Source organism: Calonectris borealis, chromosome 1 (genome assembly GCF_964195595.1).
Source record: "Calonectris borealis chromosome 1, bCalBor7.hap1.2, whole genome shotgun sequence".
In the NCBI taxonomy this organism is placed as follows: domain Eukaryota; kingdom Metazoa; phylum Chordata; class Aves; order Procellariiformes; family Procellariidae; genus Calonectris; species Calonectris borealis.
Genome location: NC_134312.1, coordinates 122,608,756 through 122,633,447, shown reverse-complemented (window position 1 = coordinate 122,633,447; position 24,692 = coordinate 122,608,756). Strand labels below are relative to the sequence as shown.

The window sequence follows — 24,692 nt, the reverse complement described above, 5'->3', positions numbered from 1 at the left end:
CACTCCAGCAGCTTGGTTAACAAAAAGGAGATACCAGAGCCTAGAGCGGAAAGAAACAAGGCGGCAGCAGATACACCCTACCTAGGCAGCAGGAACGGTGCTGCCCGTGTGGTTAAGGCTCAGGGGCCCCTCCAGCTGTTCTGCACCATAATCTGGACAGTCCAGGTAGAGAGAGACTTGTGCACAGGGACACAACAGTCAAACTGAAGAGTGATTCCCATTCACCTACCATTACACCAACACAGCCCTTCGTGCAGATACAGTTTTCACTAGCGTAACTGATCCTCACCTGGTAAGAGTTAGGACTCTAAAAGAAACAAGAAGAAACAAAATCCAAACAAAATCTACCTTAAATGCCAAAGAAAAATTAAAGTGGTAGTCAAAGTCCCCCACTGACGCTCCCATTTTCTGACCAAACTTTAGCAGCAGCACTACAGAAAGCTATGGCATGCTGTTAGCTCCTCTTAAACCCTTGGCTGCCTGTAAGTGGAGTCACGGAGATTTTAGGAGATTTCAATAAAGTGGGAAGAGACAGTACAAAAACACTTAAGATACAATAAATAGAAAGTTTTTACAATCAAAGAAACAGACAATACTTGGAACTATTTGGCCAAAAAGGAAAAAAAAAAAAAAAAAAAAGAGGCTGTGAATTTAAAAATCACAGCCAAATAGGAGATTTTATCTGGTATGAAGTTCAGCGGAGCTGGGTGGAAAAAGAATATAAGAAGCTGCCTCCAAGTTTAAAAGCACACATGAAATAAATACAACATACTCCAGAAAGTGTGGTGAATAGGGTCCAGTGGAAACCAACTTCTCAACCAGGACAGAAGCATCACAGCATTCATGAATTAAAGGAAAATTTCGGGTGCTCTCTATGCACCAAATCAATAGGTCCTCCTGCCCTCTTATATCCTGCACAAAGTCCAGGTCTATTGTAAAACCTTTTTCCAACCTCACCTATAGCTCAACCACATTTCCTAAGTGACTGCACAGATAAAAGTCTTACTACTATCTACATCTTTGTTAGTGAAGGAGATAGCTTGCAACTAAATTCCTTGCTTGGGAATAATCAGTTTCTGTGGGCTCCAAAGGAATTTTTACTGATTGTGTTCCCCAATCTCATTTTGAGACTGCTCACACTGTTTCTGTTCTCAATTGCAGAAATAAAATTATATTAAATTATATTAAAATAACCCCCAAAATAAAACCTGAGAGATATGTAGTTCAAAGATGACAGGAGGGTTCCAGACATGCAGGTCTGTAAACTGGCACTTGCAATATTTTTGTAGGTGAAGCTCAATCACCAGTTTCCAGAACTGCTGATCAATACTTTTCCAGTGCACAATACTCATCACAGAAAATGCATATAATGGAATATGACTGGACAAAGGACAGCCTCAGGATTTTGTAAATAAAAACCAAAACCAAAAGTAGCAATTATCAAGAGGCCTCATTTGAAAAAAAAAATTCATTAGGATATTGCAATAATTGCCTATATTTGGAGCAAGGCTTACTTGGTATTTCTATTATAAAAGCAATTCTAAAATTACAGTGCTGGTATTCAAACAGTGATTCTATAATACCAGCCCTTACATAACAAACAGAAAAGGAGTTATCTAACAGAAGCCCTATTAGTACAAAATGATTTGAGTAATAGGCCTCTTGTATTGTATAAAATAGATCAATGTTATGTAATTATATAATGTTGCCAATCTTAGTCTCTGATGATTAAGAAAAATCTCAGTAGTGTCTACTCATCTCTAAGGCTACAAAAAACGTTCCTCTTCACTCCAAGAGGTCGAATTTTCAAGGCAAGTGGGAATTCATCCTTTGTATTCAGATAAAAATAAACTACAAAAGAAATTTCAGGAGTGTAAGTGCATCTACGCACCACGCTGTGAAACCTAGGGACCCATCTCCTAGGCAGATTGTGTGAATCTGGAAAACGCTTTGTGGCACCGTTTCCTTACTTGTTAAAACAGGGATGCAAAATAAAGGATAAACAAAAAAGTCTCATCTGTGATCATCTGAGATAAGTGTTATAAGAAGAATGATATACTTTGCTTCCTGGATGGAAAATTATGAAAAAAAAAAATCAACCCACAAACATAAGAAACAAAGAAAGCCAACAGGAGATATCTGTCAACATGCAAATGTGCTGTGGCTGAACAAGGAGAAGCTTCTGACTGCTACTAAACGAAGTCTCAGCAAACACTGTATGCATGCCTACAAGCCCCTACCCAAGTTCAAAGCTTTTCTCTGAAGTATTGCATATTAATTGGGAAAAAATTGAAAGTCTGTCTTTTGAGAATTGCTGAGCTGCTTTAAGTTTTAGGTATAAAGCACCACCTTCTGCAAAAGAGGAGCAATATGATTTATTCTATGATTGCATCCACAGTAACGCATGATCACCGGTGCAAGTGAACCGGCAGGAACCGGCAGCAAACCGGTAGCAAACCCACCACCTCCCTCCTACCCCCACCGAGAAACGTGGGGCTAGGACACGCAAGACTCGGCATTGGCTTCGCTTGCTTATGCCTCGTGCTTCTGCTCCAGCGTTTGCTACTGCAATCTGAACTGCCAGGATGGAAAAGCTTAAATAAATACAATTATTTATTATTATGATGATGATTATTAAATAAGTAAGTAAACGAATAACACATAAAGCGAAGGGCCCAGATGACACCAGAGCTATCCACGTGCTGTAAGAATCACAGTTGCAAAACCAAGGAGAGACAGCAGGGAAGTTTTCCCCTGCAAGCGCTCTGCTATACTAAATCCAGAAATTCCCCAGAAGAGCATTCGCACTATTTTACCCTACAAATGTACCTCCAAACTGCTAACTGCTCACAGCTTACCAGCAATGGAGAAAGGCTGCTCTAAAAGATAGCTGAGAAGCAGAATATGTGCCACTCATTTGTAACTTTTCGGCCCCCAACCTTCTTGAGGGATCTGTGACAAGTGAGAAAGACCAACCAGCCTACTGTCACCAGACTGACATTTGTCACATGGACAAGGATCCCTCCTCTAGACATTTCTTTATAGGAAGTCTACGCTTCCACCAGCAAATTTTCCGGGGTTCGATCTGGGAGGGAGGTGGGGGCCACATGGAGGGGGAGGGAAGACGAAAGCCACCGTTCTGAAAAATCTGGGTTTGAAAGATCTCCATCACAGGGGAGTGAGAGAGAGAGAAGTAAAAATACTAAAAGCAGAAGCGGTAGGTGTTCTGCTGGGTGACTGACTGTCACCGAGGCAGCTTAAGATAAAACCCTATTGTTTTGCAGTCAGGAAGGAATAATAAGTGAAAAACGTGGCTTGGAAAACCAACAGGTACACAACCCAAACAGTTCCTCAGTCGGTTCACGTGAGCTGAATTGGCAGCCTGAATTGCACCGGGGAGCTTGATCCTGCGGAGGCAGAGGCGGATGTGCAGTGCAATGTTGCTTTGTACAATGCTGTGTGCAGTCTGCTATTCACAGCCCAATGGGTAATAAAGCAAGAAAGGTAGAGCTGTACAGCAGGGCAGGGGCCCACATCACCCCCCTTCTTCCTTGTACAGGATTCAACTTTTATTCTCTTTCCTGTCACCTCGGCTGCCATCAGCAGCGTGTTCCTACCTGAACACAACAGCTATACTTCCTTCAGATTATTTCACTGACAAATATTTCACAAGGCTGTTATCAGTCTGAATTCATAATTATCCTTGTGGTGAGATCTCTTTTTGCATATACACAAAAGCAGGTACCTTTCTAAAAAGACAGAGCAGACTATCAAGCAGACTGTTAGCAAAACCAAATACATGCCGGACAAAGTTTTTTGTTCTGTTTTCAGACAAGATCACACCAGCCCGTTCTGGCCTGACTACCAATACTGGTAGCAGCCACACACCACACAATCTTTTCAGGGTAAATGGAAAAAAACCCACCCTGAACAACAACGAAAAAAAGCCCCCAAAACCCCAAACAAACCACCACAAAAAGAAAAAGCTCTTCTCTCCTACACAAATTTGAAGATCACATTTGAACACAAAGATGAACTGCATTGCGCATGAACCTGTGCTTTTACACATGGTGAAATCTTTAAAAATTACAACCAGAACACTTTATAAATACAGCGTCCCACTCATTCAAAGAATTAACTTAGAAGTGGAAAGTCTGTATGCTGTTAAAGTCCAGGCTGTTGTCGGACATTCAGCTGGGAAACTGAAGGGCAGCCCCTCTGTAAACAGCCCATCTATTTTAAAATCCACATGAGAAAAAGACCTGAAAAGAAACATCTACAGCTCTCCCCAGTTCTTAAGATCTTCCATCTCCTGGTAGTTTGGCATCCTATTGCTAAATAAGCCTCTTGTAGCGTATATAGTTAAGTCAAACCATTCTGAATTCTGCAGAGCAGGGGACCCTTCTATGGTAACACACAGTCTTTGAAAGATGCTGCCAACAAAGATCAGAAATCCAGGACTGGTTTGTGTTGTCGCGATTCAGTTTCACTTGTTCAGCTTCTTCTGAAGAGTAGTCTTTTAACACAATGTTTGAGAGGGAGGCGACCTAAATATCCTTTTACTGAAGGCTGCAGGATCCTTGAGATGACTAGCCTACTAGAAATGCATGCCTGCCTTGCACCAGCAAAATTCAGACAGCTACTTTGCAGGAGGGCTGCTCCACAACTGACAGCAAAAGCAGGGGAGTTTTCACAGATGCTCTCTGCTCTTTTTATCATCGCCTCAGGTAAATTAGCTCTGATTGGACCTAGACAAAAGGACATTAAAATAATTCTGACACTGTGAGTACTTTCTCAGTCCTGCAGGTGCCATGGTACTGATATTAATCTGACCATGGGAGATTTCTCAGTGACCTAACTCGAGCCAGGTGGGCAGCTGCCTGTGGGGAAATTTCTACATCTCTGTACGTTCCACCACATCGTTTCCACTTCAGTCAGAGATGCGCAAGATCACTGGAGCAGAGGTTGTTTTCTGTTACCTGGCACAGTTACAAAGCACTGAAAGTAATGTGAAATGTGAAGTTACAGCATAAAAGTAGGCACCGATCTCTCTTGGAGCTCGCAGGATTTCAGAATAGTTGGACTGCCAAGTCAAAAATTGCTCCCCATCATTTGAAAAATTAGAAGCTAATTAGTAAACAGAGGTTTTTATTGTAGCAAAGCCTTATATTCAAAAGAGCCAGAATTCAAAGTGTGCCACACTTGAATTATGGATGTCACCGCTGCTAGGTTGGCATTGCTCTTCAAATGCTCCTCAGTCAGGCAGAGTAATAGTTTGAGAAGCAGCATTTACACTCTTATGATTCATTTTTATATGCCAGCATAACCCTTGGCTCATCTGCAATTAAATGCCAACAAAATCAGATATTCAAGGATATTAAAGACTGTCTGCAGTTCAATGCAATGTGTTAATATAGAACACATTTACAGACAATGAGTCTAGCAAACCAGGCTAGCTTCATTTAAAATAAACAAACAAGCAGACTGGTCTAATTACCAGAACTAATCTAAAAGAATCAATATTTCTCCAATCAAGACATATAATAAGAACCTTCATGCTATTTATTCAGCAATGTATAATTGCTTCTTGAGTCTGCAGTCTGTGCTGTTCACTTTCAAGTCCATTAAACATGAATTACTTCTTTTGATTCATTCTATTTAAATTCCTTTTACCTTTACTATAATAAGCCAGATTTTGGAAATACCTATAATAATTGAAACTTCACTGCATTAATAAGAAGTATTTTACTGTAACTAAGTTCATTACTTCCAGGCGACTGGGAGCTTATCCCATGCCTGGTTTGATTGACTGTTCACAGTCCCTACTCTCAGGCAAGTGCTAAAGGCTCACTCTTAACTCATGCTTAAGATCACCATGTCCTGAGGTTTGCTTGTATAACTGCTTTTATAGTTATTACTCATCCCAGGTCTGTACCAACAAGATATATCTGAAGCTAAACTGTTGGCGGTTTTTTTTTGGTTTTGGGGTTTTTTTTGGTTGGGGTTTTTTGGGGGTTTTTTTTGTTTGTTTGTTTTTTTATTTTGTTTTTGTTTAGAATTTTTCAGCAAATAGATAATTTCGGTAGACTCGCTTAGGGAACAGTTAACCTAATAAAGCTGAGAAACTGCTAATGGTAGGCACAGAGGGACAAACAGCCTTAACACTTACAACTGGGCTGTAAGTTTATGTTACCAAATATCCTAGCACTACACTGGCCTACAGTCATAAACAGTGACGATGTTTTCCTTCTGGGGCACACATGACGATAACAACTGGCATTGCTATACCTTCAGTACAGGAAAAAGAACCACACGAGGAGATGCTTAGGCTTTTTGCTCCCATCTTGCAATAAAAGATTCAAAGTACCCATATGATTTCTGACTGAACAAGGCAAAATCTCACAAAGTCAGGGCAAGGAATATCTGCCCGGACAGCCATCCAGAAGGGACCAGCAAAACAAGCTGCGGTAGCCAGGTCCCGTGGTGCGGGTGAGCAGCCCACGCTCATGGCTGGTTGCTGTTCACCCGGCCAGCTCCGGCACATATACCTGTTCTCTGCCACGGTACGGCACCAGCAGTTGCCACAACAGCCCAGCATCTGCATCACCAGCTCACACCGTGCTCAGCTTCCTTCTCTCTGTTCTTCTCCTTACATCGCAGTAGGAGCAAGGCTTGTTCTGTTTTTAGGGGGGGGTGTCCTTTGTTTGCCAGCTGTTTTCAATCACAAATGCATTCGGCTGTGTGACCTTTAACTCCTTGGTCTCAAGCCAAGCCTCTCTTGTGCATCAGGCCTCTTGTCCCATTAAACTTGACCACCACAACCAAGTTGGAAAGGCAGGCTCTTTTAAGAGGGAGACACAGGCGCAGAGATTGAGCAAATGAACCCTTGATACAAAACTGGCCTTGCTGGTAAGGCATAATAATATCGTCCTGAAACACACACTGCGACAGCATTCATATTCCCATCTGTACTTTCTGCTGCTTTGGAAAATACTGTCAAAGGTCCTGAATGTGTGGCCTTCGCAACTTAAAAAAACATGTGAAAACAACTGCTCCCATGGCAACATTGACATTTTCAAAACAATTATAAAAGAGTAAGAGTAAATGCCATTATAGCTTCTTATAAAGCACTTTTAGTTTGGATTATTTTTTCTTCTCAAAATAATCATCCCTAGCAGACCCAGTTTTGGTCCTTGGTCGTTGGTCCTTGATTTCCACCAGCTGATCCCCCCAGCTAGAAGCGGTCCCTGTGCTGGCCCAGAGCGGTGACCGCACTGGCAGGGCTGAACAGCGTGGGGTCCCAGGCACAACTGTAGCCAGCATCGCCTGACAAGACTGCCCTTTCCCTAAGCTTCCTGGGGAGCAAAGCTTAGTGGGGCGCAGTCCGAGTGTTTTCAAAGATTGAGAGGACTGAGTACTTCACAAAACACAGTTGTCATGCTCGCTTCTTCCAAATAAAAGTCACAACAAGGAGAGCTGATCTTCTGGTGCCCGCCTCTTATACGCGGAGAGTGTAAGTAGTTAGAGGAGACATACTGAAGTGAAGGACATGGAGACAATATTCGCCCTGTCCTGAAAGAGTTCAGAGCAACATTTTCCACCTTGCAGAAGAGTGCTTGTCCTGGTTTCAGCTGGGATAGAGTTAATTTTCTTCCTAGTAGCTGGTATAGTGCCGTGTTTTGGATTTAGTAGGAGAAGAATGTTGATAACACACGGATGTTTTAGTTGTTGCTAAGTAGTGCTTACACGAGTCAAGGACTTTTCAGCTTCCCATGCTCTGCCAAGTGCACAAGCAGCTGGGAGGGAGCACAGCCAGGACAGCTGACCCAACTGGCCAAAGGGGTATTCCATACCATATGACGTCATGCTCAGTATATAAGCTGGGGGGAGTTGGCTGGGGAGCAGTGACCGCTGCTCAGGGACTGGCTGGGCATCAGTCGGCAGGTGGTGGGCAATTGCATTGTGCATCACTCATTTTGCATATTCTATCATCATCATCATCATCATCATTTTCCCTTCCTTTTCTGTTCTATTAAACTGTCTTTATCTCAATCCACAAATTTTACTTCCCCCCACCCCCTCCTTGATTCTCTTCCCCATCCCACTGGGCAGGGGGTGAGTAAGCGAGCGGCTGTGTGGTGTTTGGCTGCCTGACGGGTTAAACCACAACAGTGCTCCATGCTATAATGCACCTAACACACCCGGACCTTCTCGAGTGTTTGTAGGCTACTAAGGAAAAACAGTCCTTTCTCATTTTCATAGTGTCCCGACTCAGTGCACTATCTATTAAAAACAGAGAGGAGAGAATGTTACTTCCGCACGTTGTGCAAAATTGACTCTTAGCTTAAAAGGCACACCGCACCAGACTAACAGCAGGGATCGTATCTCTGGTAGCAGCTTTTCAGAATACCAGTCTGCCAGTGAAGAGGCCTCTGTCTAATGGGCTTTGAAATAGCCCATTACCACAGCTTCCACATTGGCAAATTAAATACGAAAGCAGAAAATGTAACTGGTTTTCTGACATACTTTACATTTCTCCTTGCTTGAACTATAGAAAACTCTTGAAATTGTGACTGCCATGACTGCTTTTGTAAGCTGCTTTTTGGTCTAGCCTGCTGGATCTTTAAGTCCACAAGTGCTTTGCAAAGATTTTTTTTTTCCTTTCTCTGTGGCCCCCAACTAAGTTTATATGAAAATTGAATCTTCCAACAGTTGTTACAAATTGTAACACTGGCAAGTCTGAGAAAGAGAAATCCCCTCATGAAGGCACACAATAAGGACAATAGCAGCAGATGATACCTATAGGACCTCTGCCTATGCATAAACCCCAACAGGAAGGGACGGCTGCTATGGCAAATGCTATCATAATTTGGCCTCCCTGTAATTCAGTCCCTCACCTCCTTGACCGTGTGCCTGTTGGTATCAGTCATGCTTTGGTTCATGAAATGGAGATTTGCTCCGCAGAAGCAGCATTCACTGGGACGCTGAAAAGCTCTTAGTACAATTTCTCTAATCCATATTAATATCTATCGACCTGCCCAGGATTTCTCTGAACAATCAAGAAGGTGAAGGCTGAAGGAATTATTCATAGGATTATTCAACCCATGCAGCTTCCAGCACAGCCATCCACTTACTTCAGAACATTTGGTTTCCAGATTATTCCTCCTTGCAGGTTCTAGCGACCCGAGATAAGACATCCAGGCACGCACTACACAAGGGACACAGGCACCAGGCTTGGCAGCCTGCAGGGCTGAGTATGAGAAGCCCAAGTTCTGTCTTCTTCAAACAGAAGCAGTGCTTGAAAACACAAGAGCTGTGCACAATTCAAAATCCTACCCCCCAAGCATATTTTAGCTTCTCAGTAACACTCACATTGATGACCTTTTCAGGCCTTACACACAAAGAAGAAAAGCAAAAGTTGCAGCCATGTAAACTGAAAAATATGCTACTAAACAGCAAATGCATAAAAAATGGCTTTCGTGTATTTCTGGGGAATTGCTCTTACACCGACGGCAATGAGCCCGGGCAAAAGCATTTTGCAGAACCGGTTTTGAAAGTAGCTGGTCACCATGACACAAGGCTACTTTCATGAGTCAACCTACTGCATCTCCCTCCACCCACCAAAGCTGCAGATGGTCAGCATTAACCCGATTCAGCTGCAATAACTAATTTTGGGGGGCAAAATTTTGATCCAAGAATATTTGGGGCTCACATAAAGTGGTTATTTGCCCACCTAATATAATCTGGGATAAACGTTTTAACTTCCTCTATAGCAGGAAAATGTACATCTTCAAAAGGGAGGTAACTTTGCATGGGGTCAGAATACATGCCCTGAACACAGACTGTGGCTGATCCAGTATCTATTGCCCTGTGCATCAGAGCTTCGAGAAATATCTCACAGAAATGAAAGTTTCTTGGGAGATTACTTGTCCTATAATAGACCTTGAAAGGTTATAGAATACTAAAGCAACACTCTGGGTCTTTGCAAAATCACCAAGATTAAATTACTTTCCTATAAAAAAGCTACTAATAGCCCATGAAGGGGCAGGGTATCAGAGATCATCATTAAAATGTCAACATCTGACACTAACCACTCCTGGGTTTTAAGGTCTTGTCCTGGAAAAACCCTGTCCTATTGCTGTATCAGTGGGGTCTTATCAGCTTTCCACTTCTGCTGTCACCGTTTGTAGGAGAGACTACAAAAAAGGGCAAAAAGAAGGAAGTTTGTTGCTATAACTTAATACTTCCATATCTGGTTACTGGACAAAATTTAAGGATGTTTGGATTAAAGGCAGCCTAAGATGACCCCAGAGTCAGCATTCAAGAGTTTTCTAAGAACTTTGTAAAGGAGGTCCTCAAAGCACTGTAAGGCCACAGTTCCCCTTCTACATTTAAGGGGGAGGCGATAGTTTAGTATTTCTAGAGTCCTCTGGGGGTTTATTTGTGGTTAAGTCTTTGCTGGAATGATTACCAACACATATAGCATACATGAGAGAGCAGGGGCAAACACTACAGCAAGCAACAAGCTGAAGTGCTGATTTCGTCCCTAAATTAAAATTCTCAGAGTGGGAGACTTTTGATGTCTCTCCCAGCAATTCATAGAGCTCTATGAAAAGAACAGGATTTGCACCCCCATTTTTTGCTAAAAGCATCTTATTGCTACAGACAAAACGCAAATACAGAAATGTGGGGGAAGATTTCTTTCTTACCACCACCACTGGGGACCACTTCTGGCACCTGGCAACACTCAGAGCAACAGGAGAATTCCCATCTCCTCCCTCCAGGGAAGTACCACTGTTTATGTTTCAAGAGATTTGCTTTCTCATTTGCCTATAAGCAAAAAAGATATTCTTCAATGAATGAAGGTAGAAATATTTTGTTTAGAAGCAAAATACAATGCAAACAACATGCAGCTGCTAACCCAGGTCACAAATTCTTTAACTCAAACTCTTCTTATTAAAATTTCCCATCCTTCTCTTTTCTTTGGGGAAAAAAACCCTACTTAATCCCCCTTCCCATGTACTAATATTACACTCTGCTCCACAGGTACCAACTACTATCGCTTTCAGAGGGTCTAACTAGCATGTATCTACAAAATTAAAGGCAAGTGTTCTCAATTTATATTTAGTAGTGAAATTGCAGCTTCTATTGAGAACGGAGAAAGGGTTCGCATACTCAAGAACTAGCCTACTTTTCCTAGCTTTACTAATCAGCATAACAAAAGGTATTTCTTTTACCTACAAACCTTGCCTTGATAGAAGTTACTGAAAATGAAGCAGAAGCAATTACTCGTTCCCAAAACACACACTTAATCCCTATATTTTATTAAGAGCATTTTTTATGATCCTGAAGCAATTAAGTTAATCATTATTTAATTTTAGATTACTGAACTGAAGATTTACTTCAGACACAAGCTCACTTTCCACATAATTTAGTCTCAGTAATTAGAGATGTACTTTACCCAGAGGTGGCTTGTTTAAAGCGTGTTATCTAATTTCACAAGCCTTATGCCGTGAAAGTTTTGTGCAGAAATCTACAAATCAAACTCAAAAAAAAAGAAAATCCCCAAAGAAACTCAGATTTACCAAACTGCAAACCTGGTTTTCCTTAAAAATAAAAAAAAACAAAGAAAAAAAAAAATTCTTCAAACATCTGCCCAACAAGTCAGATGTATCACAAAAGCTAATATAAAGCATTTCTTTAACCCACCACTACCTTCAGCAAAGTTTAAAGCCATAACAACAAAAAATGCTCTTCTCACACAAATCACTTCATTTACAACTTATTTTAACCAGGATGTAAGGTCTACAGGAAAATGTACGTGTCTATCAGGATGCCCAGCAGGTATCTGCCACGGGATGTAACCAGTACTGAATCGTTCGGCCACTTAAAGACTTCTGTGATGGTGTTATCAGAGGAACAGAAATAAAGACCACGCATGTAGGTTCATACCATATATATTTACCCTGGATATCATACCATTCGAAAACTGCTCAATTCCAACGTACTTCAGACAAATTTGTGTAAACATGCTGTTGAAACCAAACCATACTAGGAAATGCCAGTTAGCCATTCAGCTAGCTACTACCCATCTAGCTCAGCTTTAGGTCTGTATACAGTTAATGGCATCACTAGCTGCCAGTCCATCTGGGCTGGCACATTGCCCAAGGGAAGTTTTATGTCAAAACACATTTGCTGTTTTTCGGCACACAGTGTATCATCTTCCACTACTGCCATTCGAGAGAAGGAAAACAGATGACTAGGCAAGAATTTTAAAAACATACACCACTTTTTGCACCTCTTTGTCTTCAAAATTGTCCAACAAAAACAACACAAGCACCTGCTCAACACTCAATTAAATTCAACCATATTCAAACCCCATAGACAACTACCTCTATAAATGCGGAAGGCGTAGATTCAATTCAAGACTTTAATGCCAGTACTTTTATGATCCAGTTTGACTTGCTGCATAGAAGAAAGGCTACAGAACCCATTTCAGCAGACTGACAAAGAAGAATAAAGTCGTACAGCTACAAAGAGATCAGGACACAACAGGTTTGCTGAAGGGAGATAACTCAAAATAAATACAAGTAAGCCTCAGTTATCTGGATTTTCAACAAACATTATTCAATGCTTTTCCATGTGGTGTTGCATCAAATATGCAAAGTTGGAGACTGGTAGAGGAACTGTAACACCAATAAAGACCCTGCCCAAAAGAGATGGTGACAGACAGCATGGGAAGAAAAAGCTGCAGACACCTTGGAAGTTCCTAATGAAAACACTAAATAAAAGCCAACGAACAGTTTTCTGCTTCATTTTTAACTGATTAATGGCTTGTATACAAAAAGTAATTATGGCAGCTGATGACAAAGTTGGGAAGCAATCTGAACATGAAGGTGAATTGAGTTGTTGTACAACAGGCACCATGACCTTAAAGACTGGAGCCATAAGAGTGGGATGAAAGTCACTAATATACAATGCACAATCACATATATAAAATAAACATGCCCTGCCCCAGCTAGACACTGGAGGATGATCAGTGCCTGGAGCAGAAGGGCCTGGATGTGCTAGCCCATCCTAGCACAAAATGGATGTGAGTCACCACCCAGATGCAGCTGTGAAAAACACACATGCAATCCTAGGATGTATCCAGAGAAACGTTTCCAACAGAGATAGGAAGTACAGGGAAGTACATAGGAGGCACTGCTAAAATCCCATCTGGAATACCGCACAAGAGAGGCTGCCCATGTTCCAAAAGAAGGCACTAGAAACACAGGAAGGTGAAGGAGGATTTCCAGCACTGACAGCACACATGGAGACCGGCATGCACGGCAAAAGGATGCAGGGGGATTTACAGGGGACGCGATTGCACCCTGTAAGACAGTAAAGATAACCACTAGGAAGGGAAATAAACCATTTGAGCCAAAAAAGGCTGCTGATACCAGAACAAACAGGTATCAGCTGGCCAGCAGTAAGTTTAGGCTGGAGCCTATCAGAATAGCAAAGCTCTGGGAGAAGCTTTTGGTGACAATAAACCTACATGCTTCAGGAGGCCTTTGTTACGAGAAGGACATTACGACACACTACCTGCTTTCTATAGCTCCAACCATTTTTGAGGCTGTCCCATCTAAACATTAATTGAAGGGTCTATGAAACCATCACCAAAAGCAGCTGTTTCAGTTCTCAGTGCTGGTGGAGGAAGGCGGTACATGGTGTGAGAGTTATGGGTGGGGGTGGGAGGAAGCAGATTTATATGGGGAAACTGTAAATAGTTATTGTAATCTTCCAGCATACCTAAAAGGCAAAGAAGTATCTCCTAATTTGAAATAGTAATGTTAGCCATTTTGTTTACATTAAAATCCTCACATGCAACTATGGCAATAAAAAGTGTGCATTAAAAAAGCGCAGCAAGCCCTGAACAGCATCTCATCCTACTTCCCAATATCCCACAAGAAAGAGATCTGTAGAACTGATGCAACAGAGCATGCCACAGTTCAACAAATTGCATCATTCAAGCCAAGCTCCTCGGAACAAGCACATTTTCTGATCTCAAAGCGATTCTTGAACACTGCTTTCATGGCGTGTCAAAGGGATCTTTGCCTTTTCACTGCCTGTGTATAGCGTCTCTCATGCAGACATTTTACTAAAACTGATAAAACTGAGGTCAAAGTTCTCAGAATGAAACACTGCAAATGGTAGGAGAATAATTTCTGTTCGATACTGAAGCACAGCAGTGTTATACAAGAGAACAGGATTTGAAAGCAAGTTTCGGTTTGACACTGTTTATTGTACAGATGCCTGCATAAGGGGTACTTGAGCCCTGAAGAAAGAGAGAGAAGCTATTCCCATTTAGGATCCTAATCTTCCCTACTTATTAAAAAAAATATATAGATATATATGATTTTATATATATACACACACACACATATATATTAAAAATATATATATATAAAATAATTTTATATAAAAAATTTATATAAAATATATATATATATTAAAAAAACCATGAACTGGAAACTGCAAGTTGTATCAAATTGCCTTTCTGATGTCTTCTGAGATTGAACGAACAGATTTAGGCAGTACATTGAGGATAAAAGAGTCACATTTAAGTACACACATATTTTTCCATTTCAAAAAAGTCCCCAGTTAAATATAAATGCATGTGTACGCACTTAAACACTTACACAGTTTCTCTCTTGCATAGTACCTTGCATTAAATTCAGTATGATAACCTCCAAAACCATGTTTCCATTAGCTACTTTGATACCACAGCTTTGAAAATATTCTCAGCGCTCCAACATTTAGGACATACAGGACTCAAAAGTGGACATATACAACTCTGTCTTCAGCATTATCTCACAAGTGGAACATTTCGTTCGTTTTTGTCTTTGTTTGTTTCTTCTTTTTTTTTTTTTTTTAATTTATTAAAACTACTGAATCCATTTTCTGGTCAGTTTCCTTCCTCACCATAGGAAGTATCGATACCTTTGAATCTCCTGATTATCTGCTCAACCCACAGCTCAGTCCATTCCCTAAAGACCATCTTCCACACGATAATATCCCGATGTTGACGGAAGAATGGCAGTTAGCAAAAAAAGAGAACAAAAAGGCTTGATAATGTGTTTTTAATCTCAAGTTAACTTTCTCCCTAGATAGTAAAACTAGTTTCATGGCAAACCTCTCTCAAGGTCTTACCGAATCATACAGATATTAACAGAACGGCTTCAGGAAATTACTTCCTGCCACCATCCTACTACTGTGTCCATCATCTCTTAGAAAGAGAGCCCCTAAAAACTGAATGCTTCCCTAGTGGTAATTGGAAACGATTGACTCTGAAAGTGCTTTCAGAAAAAGAGGTCTTCACTCATAGTAGGAAAAACTAGGAGAATGTCAATAAATTATGAGCAGTTTACAACAAACAATTAGAAGTGTGTCCCGTCTCCCCCCACCACCATAATGCATAACTGAACTGTGAACCTTCTTGTCATGGCTGTTATACGTGGCATAAGTAGACTGAAAAGAGAGGGACCGGAATTATTAATGAAATAGAAATTAGGAGGATATGACAGAGCAAATAGCAGTCATTGTGTTGACTGTAAATCCTTTTGTCAGGCATCCATTATAAGCCAACTACTGACCTAGATGGACCAATGACAGACAGAATCTCTCCCTTTTCAAGATGGAAATTAGACTTCTGCAGCAAACAAAGCGTTTAATCTTCCCTTGCAACTTGCAACCAAACACTTCAGTTTTGAGCTTCTCTTTGTAAGACGGTGAACAGATAAGCAAGAATGAAGTGGATGAATGTATTTGTGGCTTCATAACTCTGCAAAGTTCTCTGTTCACTCACTGAGAGAGAACTTGAGCACCAGCAGAAAACCAGTTACATCTAACTCTGTCCATAGCTGCCTATAGAGCCAGGGCTCTGATGGATAAATATCCGCCAGCAGGTTCAGCTGTGGCAGCCTAAAACATTACTGCCCCCTCTTGTCCATCCCAGCCTTCTGCTAGGGATCACTGCTTCATAGCTGGAACACCTTCATACCCTGCACTTTAGTTGCTCCAATTCACAGCTCAATGTGTTAGTTTAAACCCGTGATAAAGGTGGGCTCTTGCCATGACTCTCTTTTATTATTCTTTTTTTAAAGGCAGCAAACTCCACCAGGATTTTCCAGCTGTGAACTGCTGGGGCTGAAGCACCTGCACATGGTCCCTTCTGCAGTACCAACGGCTGATAACATCTAGAGGAGCAAGCAATGTCCGAGATCATTGCAGCAAGACTTGGTAGACAATTCTGGTCCAATTTGAAGAGGTTGAATTATTCTTGGTTAAAGAGGTTATAAGGCTTCTGATACTTGAGATCAGAAATAGGATAAGTCCTCAGCAAGTTAACTCAGACATCTGTATAGCACTATAGTGCTTCATTGGAAAGCTTTCATCCCACTCCTAGCTTCAAATGTGACATACAGGAAAGGAAACCATGGCCATATGAAATGACATAAGCTGGGAAAGCCACAGCTGCCCTAAACAACTAGGGCAGAACAACTTTGAACTAAGTTAAGTGTGCCCTGTCCTGGGAAATGTTACCCCAGTTACAGTCCAGACAGGTTTACTCCCAAGAAATCTTGTAATTTATCTGCAATTTCTTAGAGACTAGTTACCTCTGAGATTTTGCCATGACTTTACCCCAACTAAAGGCCTAGATAAAAAAACAGCATAAAAGAATAAGTGTAAAAGGGAAATTTGAGTAGGCTTGGGCAAGGTTTCTGTATTTCCTTGTGTTTGAGAGTGCTTGGGTTTTAGTTGGGTTTATTAATGAAATGTAAATTGTGAATAAATCTTGAACGTTAAGGCAAGCTCATCTGTGCTTTATAGAATAATTGCCTAAATTGGCTTCTGGGAAGAAGTAGGCTCTGAAAGAGGACCTAAATGATTTTTGTAAATGGCTATTTAATTGTAAACGTAAGTTTTTCCTACTACAATATATAACAGAAGTCTGTCGCGTTCAGAGTAATTCCAGTTTGTTTTTTTTTTTTTTTCCTTTTAAACACTGGAATATTCTTTTGCTTAGAACATGCCCATTACAGAAAATGCTTATGGCAATAGCAGAACACAGTTCTGCCTAACACAGAGCTACATAAAGAACCGCCTTCACAGAAATAAGGATAGTTAAGTGCTGTGTTCCGTTCCTAAATATTATAGAGAGAGACCTGCTGTGGAGTGACCGTGGAAAACGTACACAGGAATGATCTGCAGGGTAAGGTGTAAGCTTAATTTCCTAATTTCCCTCCTTCTTTCACTTTTCAAGTCTTTATAAAAAACCCGCAAAACAGTTGCAAACACCCTCTGCTGATTTCCTCTGGCTGACCTTTATAGCGGCACATTCCTTTTTGCTACAGTGCTCCTCCACCGCCTTCATTTTGTGCCCTGCCCCAAACCCTGGGGCTGAGGGTCCCCACACTGCGTTCAGGGGGACGCCTCCATCACACAGCTTTTCTCTCCCATTGCTCTGATGTTTTCTTTGGTGTGCAATAGATTTATAGGTAACGTTTAGAGACGTAGGTCTTTAAATGGCCTTCAGTCAGGAAAATAAAAAAATCCCAAAACACAATTCTTCACCCACTAATGAGAAACAATTGATTATTAACTTTCATGCTCTGATCTTCCACAAGCAGGCTTTCCAGGTACTCCAAATTAATCATTTTCCTATGAATTTACAGATAAAGTTAATAGGAAGGAGTTACCTCGTGGGATTTGAGAACTGCAGCAAATCTGGCCGAAATACCTCTCCTTCACGGGCCTCACATTTGTAAGGTTCCAAAATGAAAACATGTATATGAAGCATTAGTCACATCAGGATTAAAACTCCCAGCAACCAGTGTGTGCCCAGCACGCCAGACTCGCGTCATCTCCTTGAGCTCACCCATACACACCCCTTCCCTGTCCACATTAACTCCCTTTTAGCAAGAGACTGTCACCAGGGTCATGAGTCAAGCAGGCTTGGCTAAAAATATTCTCCAGCACTGTCCCTCATCTGCCTCACTGTTGTCCACCTCTGCCTTAACGCTGGAGATCCTCCAAGCTTCCAAGTTGTTTGCAAAGCGCCTACTGCTATCAGTGCTAGCACCAGCAAACCCCAGGAGACGGCCATATCCTAGCACTGGGCACAAACCTGCGTGGCAGCTATTTGTAGATGAGGGATCCTCTTCCCCAGTAGTTATTTTACTCCCCCTAGTTAGACTAAACTCACTACACACATTTCTGTTTATTCACTGTTCATAATTCAAATACAAGTGAAATTAAAAGGATCTAGAACAGCAATCTAGTTAAGAACTTTAATGAACATGAATGGCATTTTAGAAATAAAGTCTATCATAAAGCACTTGAACTAATTAAAAGTTTACTGCCTGCCCAAAACCCTTAGCATTCTGCATTAAGAAAGTAAAAGCCTTTTAAAGAAAGCTTTAAAATTCTGAACTGCTGCAGCTAAGATCTGAACAGGCAACGGTGAAACTAGCTGCATTTGCTATCCTATCTCATTCAGTAGCATAAACAAGGAAGGAACAGTTAAATACACATACATCCTGAGAAAAAAAAAAAATTCTTTGTTATGGGTGAGGCATTTCGCAGTGAACGAGGTGATAATTTTGGAGGCATCAGCTCTTTAGGATCTCAAAAAAATAATAGATGTTCCACATATTCCTTTCCAAGCAACTGTGGTCCACAATAAAATAATTTTAAAAAAAAAAAAAAAAAGAAAAGGAAATCTTCAGAGCTGACTGCCGAGGCAGAGAAGGCCTAGCTTATCTTCTCCGGAGCACCTGTGCACTGGACCTTTGAACAAATGTCTTTTTTCCCTTGTTTACACAAGGAAAGTTTTTTAATACCATCTTAATAGCATTTTTAATTAATCAGAAATATACATAAGTAATAGATTATCAGAACCTGTTGAAGCTTGAAGCTAATTGTAACCTAAAAGAACAATGTAATTCCTAAGAGTATGCATTATCTTTACATTGTCCTAGCTTGGCCTTGGTCAAACACAGCAAGAGAGTAAATTGCTACATTAGAGGTAAAAAACAGAGGAAAAAACCCAAGTCAAACAGAAGAGAACGCGGCTGAGGAGACAGAAAATACTTGCGATCAAAGGGTGATACAGCATGGGTGTTTTATTAGTCTTGCAGGAGTCCAGCCAACGACCCTGCCAAGGGGTTGTCCACGCTCCTCCCTGCGGCTGGGGCTGCTCCACCTGTAACAGGCAGAGAACACCTCACCAGACCGCTCTCGCCCACGCCAGCCCCAGGGCTGGCACGGGCGGCAGCAGGGCCCCAGCTCACCCCTGGCCAGCGTGACTGAAGCAGGTGCCAGCTATTTTTATGTCTAAACTGCAATTTACATCTGACCTGTTATTAAGTTCAAAGGGAGAAGCAGCCGCAGCAACGCCACCGGGAAGGCAACGCGAAGTGCTCCCAGCTCATCGGTGGAGAACGGGAGGCTACGGCTGGGAGAGGGCATGCGGTCATGACCCTGAAATGCCTGGTGGGCTGCAGGAATGGTCTGCTCCACCTGCTGTAAGCCAGCGGTTGCCCAATGCTGTACAACCTGCGAGATGCCAAAAAGCACTGACGCCTTCCTCCCCATGCACAACCCACTTCCCACAGCACCAGACTGTGGGTAGCACACACTTGCTTGGGCTGATCTCAATGTTTCTAGGTACTAAAATGTGTGCATAGTTCGTAAATAAAGGAGTGTGGCACCAAATTATTAAATTTAGAAGTTCTACATGACAGGGCACTGAAGTAATAATAGAATCTTAAACTGATTTAAACGTGTTAACTGATCCACCAGTTCATTCTCTCAACATAGATCTCAAAGGATTATTCAGAACATAATCAGTGGCTAACTATGCACAAGGAATCGTGTCCGCAGCAGATCATCTGCAAATTGAGAATTACTTCAAAATCCATTTCAAGTAAATCATTCTCCTGCTACAAAAATCTCAGCTTCTAAGATCAGAGATCTTTTGGAAGATTATTCATTTCCTCATCTCGCACTTAAAAGGATGCCAGAATTACTATATCCTGGACTTTAACTGAAGCCATTCAGTGCAAGCAGCTTTCCTATCAAGGGACCATCTTCTCAGTGAGATCCATTATATATAGATCTCTCTATATATCTATCTTAGGGTTTCATTAAGGTATTTAGTATCTTTTTTTTTTCTTTCATAAACACAAGAGCTGAGCAGTCTTCTAATCTCTGAGATTGCAAATGCCCAGCTTCTACAGCTGCAGTAATTAAACTTCTTATGCCATTACCCACATCAAGTCTCTTCCTTGGCATCTGCTCTATTCCCACATTGTACTCTTAAATCAAACCAAGATAAGCTATTTTCTAAGATCAGCTGACTTGTCTCTCCCTAGAAATCACTGCAGCCAAAATGATTCTGAGCAGATATGAAGCATCTTGCTAAATATCCAAAAGGTCTCTTTTAAAGAAAAAAAATAAAATAGTAGACGTCAATGCAAGTAGATATTTTTAGCCCCTGAGTTGTTCTATATTTGCTCCTTTATGTCTATCTAAAAAAAAGCATGATCTCTGATGAAGCATTAGCAGAAAATACATTCTACTGGAAAGTCTGCTTTATGAATGTTAGCTACATGAGCACTGCAACAAGTACGTCATGCCACCCATTCAACCATACACATCTAAGGGTTAGGAGTGTACACAGAATAATGTTTCCTCGGATTCAAAGAGGTGCTTAAAAAAACCCAACCAAACAAAGAAACCAATCCAGAAAGCAAACTCCTCAGCGTAATCTTGTTGTCATTCTGCTTAGATGCAACACTTCAGCATCATGCTTAAAAACTGCCACCTTGAAGTGTTTCTAATTGTTTAACCCCCAAAAACTCAAGGCACCTTGTGGGTTAGCTGGTAAAAACAAAACAAACCCACCACCCCCAACTCCAGGACACACCATACTTGAACAAAACCTCAGGTCAGCAGCAACAGCAGCAGCTCAGATCATATAAATATTCAGGCAATAAAAGACTACTTATCTCTTCCTTATTCTGTTTCCTTATAGCTGTCACCTTCTTGCCCCGAAGGACCCTGCCCTGCTACCTCCAACGTGTTTACACCACCCCAATAGCCTCATGCCTCTGATCTTATGCAAATTATCGAAAGATTTCTTTTCAAGGGCAGGATACAGGTTACCAGTGGTGTGGGTTATTTGTGCAGGAAGAGATACTTCAGATAGACAGGAAAAGCACAACTGTGTCAAGCAAGCTTCTCCTAGTTGTAGTAAACTTTCATTAAAAGAGAAAGAGAAAATAAAGTAATTTAAGACAGGGTCTTACATCCACAAAAACTGGAAGGTAACTTGTATTTTGAAGCTAACAGTATTTGAATTTTCTGCTCTAGAAAGATACCTGCTACCTTCCCACAGTTATTTTAGATTTTTGAATTATACTAGATCTTTTAATGTACTCATGAAAACAGCAAAAGGGCTGGGGGGGAGATGGGAAGATACTGGTAAAATACTTACCTCTATGTAAACTTGAAACTCCCCCCTCCTCTGACCTTGAAGGAAGGCCTCTCTGCCTTCCTTCCAGATATTCCCTACTTGGAAAACAGACATGTCTCATCATTCAGCCATACCCTGCAAGTATTATTCCAGCTGGCATTACCTACACATTGACAGCTCTCTGATCCCAGGGTAAACAACAGACAGTTGAGGGACTCCAGAGTATGAAACTATACCAGAAACATCTCGTCACACATGCTGATATTAAATGAGTAAATTTGGTCAGTGGCAGGTTATTACTACTTTCATACAGTGCAAATCACCCGAGTCTGCAACTTGCCACAAGGTAAAAGCTTGGATTTTCAAAAAATTATAGGCCTTTCCAAGTTAAAAATATATGTGCTTCAATTACTTCAACCTCAGACTGACCCTTGTATATTTGTCTTTGAAGACCTTGCACTGCATTACTATTGCACTATGGAAGGCAACAAGACTTCAGGTTAATTTTACGCAATTTTAAAACAAGCTGCTCTGAAGGCTTTTAACTGAGCAAACCCACCTAATTCTCCTATCCAGTTTTGAACTATTTTTTTTCCTTCTGATTAAAATGTTTCCCATCCAGCAGCAGTTTCAGTTTAGTTTTCCGTAGAAAACTAAAGACAAGGAAATAGCTAGCTCTAATTCAAGAATCCTCTTCTCTTAGCCACATAAAATTCACAAAAAATGGAAATTCTCTCACTGTTGCCAGCTCCTCCCTTACTATCAAAAAATAGTTTATCATTGTAAAGTACACCAAAGCAAGGCAACAGAAACTTCCAAAACCTTTGAAAGACAGAAACCAAATGCTGTATACCCTCTCTGGTTATTAAACACAAAACAAAAACCACATACTCTAACAGAAACAAAGTTAGGGTTTGCTTAAGAGAAGTACATCTGTGGGAGAAGGGACAACATATCCAATTTATTCTTATTTCCTGGATTAAAAGCCATTAAGCTCACACAACAATTTTTTTTAGACAATTTGCCTACCTTTTGTGAACTGGATAATCCCTTTTTCAAAATGGATTAAATTCCAGAATAAGCATGTCAGGAAAAGTTTGTCCAGAAACATGCATTGTGAATGAACTGGGTTTTGCCTCTGGCAGTCTTCCTTTCTGCTATATTATTTAATGCCCAAATTAAGCTGTTTTGTGGCTTTTGTTAGTACTCAGGTGTCAAACTGACCACATATAACCTGTGCACTGAAAGGCCAATATGCAGCTAGGTATAACCCATTTGTAATTACAGAGTCACTCACATGCGTTTCTCAGCACTAGAGCTGTCTGATGTGCTTTTCTGAGCGGACCCATGCAGACATCCTGCAGATTAGAGCTGGTTCCTTAACATGGGGCACAAACACAAGACTCACAAGGACACATCCAAACAAACAGCTTGGGAGGTCACTCCCAGGACAGCCATGCTGCAATCAAGAGCGCATGAGCTACAAAAATAGCTTCATTCAGAGTAATTAAGACTCCAGCAAGACCTCCAGCACCTGCCCCTACTATGAGAAGCTGGAAAAAGCAACAAGGGAAGTCCAGCAAGAACACCACTGAGTCCTAGCCATAGCCAGCATCAAAGGCACCAGGGAAGCCACAGACTCAATTGATCTAAAATAGCACATTAGTCCACAGCACCAGTCTGCTTTTGAAAGGAATGCCCTATTGCTTCTGTGACTCGGACCGCAGAATGATTTTGGTGTGCACAAGCCAGATTCCCTTTGGATGAAACCAAATCAGAAGATCCATCTAGAGTGTCACTCTAAACCCCACTGGTGACAGAAGCATCCAAAGCAATGGGCAGATTGCACCTCTGCAAAGCTCTCCAGCATGTCTCAAGAGTACAAGACCCTTCAACTATCATGAATTTATGCAATACCTGGCATACCTCACACTAAACAAAGGGTTAAGCAGCGCCCTTCGCACTTCTGTATTTGATGTTAATCACCAGCTCTCAATTCTTTGTGATCCACTTTGCCTTCCACTGAGGCCTCTCTTGCCTCAGTGCCATTTCTCTTTCCTCAATACCTGCCCTGCCTTCTGTTGCCTTTCTCACCATTGCTGAATGCCATCACTTCTTTCAGCTTTATTTTGTATTGTACTCCTTCCAAATGTCCCTTCCTATGGCAAAATCAACCTCCTTCAGGCTCACAGAAGACCCAGCACAGTGGCACCTGGAGTCGCGCGGAAACAACACCGCTCATCAAGCAATGCTGAAAGGGGGACAAGGCTCCTCCAGTGGCGAGCGGAGGCTAACCAACCAAGGAGCGAGACTGCTGACTTGCAAGTGCAAGAGGACTGGTGATGGGTGTCGCAAAAATGAAGGACATGAAGGTTGCCTTCTTAAAGGGGGCATGGGGGCAACATGGCAGGCATACCCTTGCTACACACATCTTCAAACAGATCTTTGGGGACATCATCAACCCTACCCCCTACCACAGGATGTGCATGTGCTGGGGCCAAGGTCATCACACGGGAGATACTGTAAGACAGCACAGTCTCTATGCTTCCCATGCCCAGACCCTGCAGGTAACTCCTATGAGGGAACATTGATGTTCAGGGAATGCACACTTCCCTTTGTCCATTCTACCCCACGGCCAACACCAGCAGCCTCCTGCGTTAACACCTCTGATTCCAACCCAGGTAATTGCTTTTCTATACCCGTTGCTAGGGAAGAAGGATGTGTTGCAGGGAAGAAGGATGAGTTTTCAAGCTGAATTACAGCATGCTGATCTTGGGTCTGCAGAGAGCCAAACAAACATCAGCAGTCTGACTGGGAAGGCTGTCATGCCTTTAAAAGCAATTCCACAAGGGCAGAAGATTGCTGTTGCTCATAGCATGGCAAGCAGCTAAACTAGAAAGCATCTCTCCACTCCTTGCCCTGTGCAAGAGCCTCGCTCAGTCCTGCTGACCGAGCACACCTGCACACAGCATATTCTGCTAACACAGCCCACAAAGTCCCTGACTATGTCCCCCTCCTTCCCCAGCATAGTGGCACAACCCCAGAAGCACACAGGCTTAGGTCACCCCTTGATCCGGGTGGGCTGTTGTGTGGCATAAAGCAGATTCACAACAGTTACTGATGGGATGCCCTCAAAGGCCACCAGATATTCCCAACTAGCTCTCCCTTC

The 24,692-nt window shown here is 41.7% G+C and overlaps 1 protein-coding gene across 2 annotated transcripts in view; it reads right to left on the bottom strand.

Moving 5' to 3' along the window:
* Nucleotides 1–24,692, bottom strand: part of AGPAT3 (1-acylglycerol-3-phosphate O-acyltransferase 3) — a 95,597-nt gene that overhangs the window by 39,465 nt on the left and 31,440 nt on the right. The window contains exon 2 of one of the 2 annotated variants that reach the window (XM_075173616.1): nucleotides 10,710–10,830. The exons of the other annotated variant lie outside the window; for it this stretch is intronic. The gene's annotated coding sequence lies outside the window, so the exon portion shown is untranslated. The remainder of the gene's footprint in view (nucleotides 1–10,709; nucleotides 10,831–24,692) is intronic. 2 annotated transcript variants of the gene reach the window in all.